Source organism: Arachis stenosperma, chromosome 9 (genome assembly GCF_014773155.1).
Source record: "Arachis stenosperma cultivar V10309 chromosome 9, arast.V10309.gnm1.PFL2, whole genome shotgun sequence".
NCBI lineage: Eukaryota > Viridiplantae > Streptophyta > Magnoliopsida > Fabales > Fabaceae > Arachis > Arachis stenosperma.
The window spans coordinates 124,027,760-124,031,852 of NC_080385.1; the positions used below are offsets into that span (position 1 = coordinate 124,027,760).

General features: G+C 42.2%; 1 non-coding gene across 1 annotated transcript; it reads right to left on the reverse strand.

Annotated features, from left to right (window-relative positions):
* Positions 1-213: 213 nt before the first annotated feature.
* On the reverse strand, positions 214-317 carry LOC130953360 (small nucleolar RNA R71). Its single transcript, XR_009075531.1, has one exon. It is a non-coding gene; the product is annotated as a small nucleolar RNA R71 (small nucleolar RNA).
* Between the last annotated feature and the right edge of the window lie 3,776 nt (positions 318-4,093).

Below are 4,093 nucleotides of genomic sequence, written 5' to 3' on the forward strand. Positions count from 1 at the left end.
CCTTACCAGTTTTTAACTGAGTTCTTGTAGATTTGTGAGACTGTAAAGACGAATGGAGTAGATCCTGAAGTCTACAAGCTCATGCTTTTCCCTTTTGCTGTAAGAGACAGAGCTAGAACATGGTTGGACTCACAACCTAAAGATAGCCTGGACTCCTGGGATAATCTAGTCACGGCCTTCTTGGATAAATTCTTTCCTCCTCAAAAGCTGAGCAAGCTTAGAGTGGATGTTCAGACCTTCAAGCAAAAAGATGGTGAATCCCTCTATGAAGCTTGGGAAAGATACAAGCAGATGACCAAAAAGTGTCCTTCTGACATGTTTTTAGAATGGACCATATTAGATATATTCTATTATGGTCTATCTGAGTTTTCCAAAATGTCATTGGACCATTCTGCAGGTGGATTCATTCACTTAAAGAAAACACCTACAGAAGCTCAAGAACTTATTGACATGGTTGCAAATAACCAATTCATGTACACTTCTGAGAGGAATTTCGTAAATAATGGGACACCTCAGAGGAAGGGAGTTCTTGAAATTGATGCTCTGAATGCCATATTGGCTCAGAACAAAGTGTTGATTCAGCAAGTCAACATGATCTCTCAGAGTCTGAATGGATGGCAAAATGCATCCAACAGTACCAAAGAGGCAGCTTCTGAAGAAGCTTATGATCCTAAGAACCTTGCAATGGCAGAGGTTAATTACATGGGTGAACCTTATGGAAACACCTATAATTCATCATGGAGAAATCATCCAAATTTCTCATGGAAGGATCAACAAAAGCCTCAACAAGGCTTTAATAATGGTGGAAGAAACAAGCTAAGCAATAACAACCCTTTTCCATCATCTTCTCAGCAACAGATAGAGAATTCTGAATAGAGCCCCTCTAACTTATCAAACATAGTCTCTGATCTATCTAAGGCCACTTTAAGTTTCATGAGTGCAACAAGATCCTCCATTAGAAATTTGGAGGCACAAGTGGGCCAGCTGAGTAAGAAAATCATTGAAACTCCTCCCAGTACTCTCCCAAGCAATACAGAAGAGAATCCAAGAGGAGAGTGCAAGGCCATTGATGTAATCAATATAGCCGAATGCACAAGGGAGGAGAAGGACGAAAATCCTAGTGAGGAAGACCTCCTAGGACGTCTCTCAAGCAAGAAGGAGTTTCCTATTAAGGACCTAAAGGAATCTGAGGCTCACATAGAGACCATAGAGATTCCACTAAATCTCCTTCTGCCATTCATGAGCTCTGAAGACTATTCTTCCTCAGAAGAGGATGATGATATGACTGGAGAGCAAGTTGCTCAATATCTAGGAGCTATCATGAAGGTGAATGCCAAGTTATTTGGTAATGAGACTTGGGAAGGTGAACCTCCCTTGCTCATTAGTGAACTTGATACATGGGTTCAGCAAACTCTACCTCAAAAGAAACAAGATCCTGGGAAATTCTTAATATTCTGTACCATAGGCACCATGACCTTTGAAAAAGCTCTGTGTGACCTGGGGTCAGGCATAAATCTTATGCCACTCTCTGTAATGGAGAAACTAGGGATTATTGAGGTACAACCTGCCTTATTCTCATTACAATTGGCAAACAAGTCAGTAAGACAAGCTTACGGATTAGTAGAGGACATATTAGTAAAGGTTGAAGACCTTTACATCCCTGCTGATTTCATAATCCTAGACACTAGGAAGGAAGAGGATGAATGCATCATCCTTGGAAGACCTTTTCTAGCCACAGCAGGTGCTGTAATAGATGTTAACATAGGAGAATTAGTCCTTCAATTGAATGAGGACTACCTTGTGTTTAAGGCACACGGTAATCCCTCTGTAACAAAAGAGAGTAAGCATGCAGAGCTTCTCTCAGTACAGAGTCAAAAAGAGCCCCCACAATCAAACTCTAAGTTTGGTGTTGGAATGCCACAACTAAACTCTAAGTTTGGTGTTGAGAAGACCCCACATTCAAATTCTAAGTTTGGTGTTGGGAGACCTTCATCATGCTCTGAACTTCTCTAAGGCTCCATGAGAGCCCACTGTCAAGCTAGTGACATTAAAAGAGCGCTTGTTGGGAGGCAACCCAATTTTTATTTATCTAATTTTATTTTTATTTTATTGTTATTTTATGTTTTAGTAGGTTCATGATCATGAGGAGTCACAAAAAAAATATTAAAATTAAAAACAGAATCAAAAACAGCAGAAGAAAAATCACACCCTGGAGGAAGGACTTACTGGCGTTTAAACGCCAGTAAGGTGCACCTAGCTGGCGTTCAACGCTAGAACAGAGCATGGATCTGGTGCTGAACGCCAGAAACAAGCAACATCCTGGCATTTGGACGCTAGGAATGTGCCCTAAGGAAAGCTGGTGCTGAACGCTAGTAACAAGCATGGAACTGGCATTCAACGCCAGAAACATGCTGCACATGGGCGTTGAACGCCCAGAACGTGCACCACTTCGGCGTTTAAACGCCAGAATGGTATGCTAAGGAATTTTACATGCCTAATTGGTGCAGGGATGTAAATCCTTGACACCTCAGGATCTGTGTACCCCACAGGATCATCTCAGGATCTGTGGACCCCACAGGATCCCCACCTAACATATTCTCCCATCTTCTCAACATTCATTCTCTCTTTCCAATAAACACTCTTCCCCAAAACCCTTCACCAATCACCTCAATCTCTCTTCCCAATTACCCCCTTCACCACTCACATCCAACCATTCTTCCCCATAAACCCCACCTACCTTCAAAATTCAAAAATCTTTCCCACCCAAACCCACCCTAAATGGCTGAACCTACCCTCTTCCCCTCCCTATATATACCCCCCCATTCTACTTAATTTTCACACAACACACACCTCTCTTCTCCTTCTTGGCCGAATACACCTCTCCCCCTCTCCTCCATATTTTCTTCTTATTCTTCTTCTTTTCTTTCTTCTCTTGCTCGAGGGCGAGCAATATTTTAAGTTTGGTGTGGTAAAAGCATAAGCTTTTTGTTTTTCCATAACCATTGATGGCACCCAAGGCCAGAGAATCCTCTAGAAAAGGAAAAGGGAAGATAAAAGCTTCCACCTCCGAGTCATGAGAGATGGAAAGATTCATCTCCAAAGCCCATCAAGACCACTTCTATGATGTTGTGGCCAAGAAGAAGGTGATCCTTGAGGTCCCTTTCAAGCTCAAGAAAAATGAGTATCCGGAGATCCGACATGAGATCCAAAGAAGAGGTTGGGAAGTTCTAACCAACCCCATTCAACAAGTCGGAATTTTAATGGTTCAAGAGTTCTATGCCAATGCATGGATCACTAGGAACCATGATCAAAGTATGAACCCGAGTCCAAAGAATTATCTTACAATGGTTCAGGGAAAATACTTATATTTTAGTCCGAAAAATGTGAGGTTGGCATTCAACTTGCCCATGATGCAAGGAGATGAACACCCCTACACTAGAAGGGTCAACTTTAATCAAAGGTTGGACCAAGTCCTTATGGACATATGTGTGGAAGGAGCTCAATGGAAAAGAGACTCCAAAGGCAAGTCGGTTCAACTAAGAAGACTGGACTTCAAGCCTGTGGCTAGAGGATGGTTAGAGTTCATTCAACGCTCCATCATCCCCACTAGCAACCGATCTGAAGTTACTGTGGATCGGGCCATCATGATTCATAGCATCATGATTGGAGAGGAAGTAGAAGTTCATGAAGTCATCTCCCATGAATTCTACAAAATAGCCGATAAGTCCTCTACTTTGGCAAGGCTAGCTTTTCCTCATCTTATTTGCCATCTATGTTACTCAGCTGGAGTTATCATAGAAGGAGACATCCTCATTGAGGAGGACAAGCCCATCACTAAGAAAAGGATGGAGCAAACAAGAGAGTCCACTCATGGAGCCCAAGGGACGCATGAGGAAGCTCATCACCAAGAAATCCCGGAGATGCCTCAAGGGATGCACTTTCCTCCCAATAACTATTGGGAATATCTCAACACTTCCTTAGAAGATTTGAGTTACAATGTGGAACAATTAAGGGTGGAACATCAAGAGCACTCCATCATTCTCCATGAAATAAGAAAAGATCAAAGAGCAATGAGGGAGGAGCAACAAAGGCA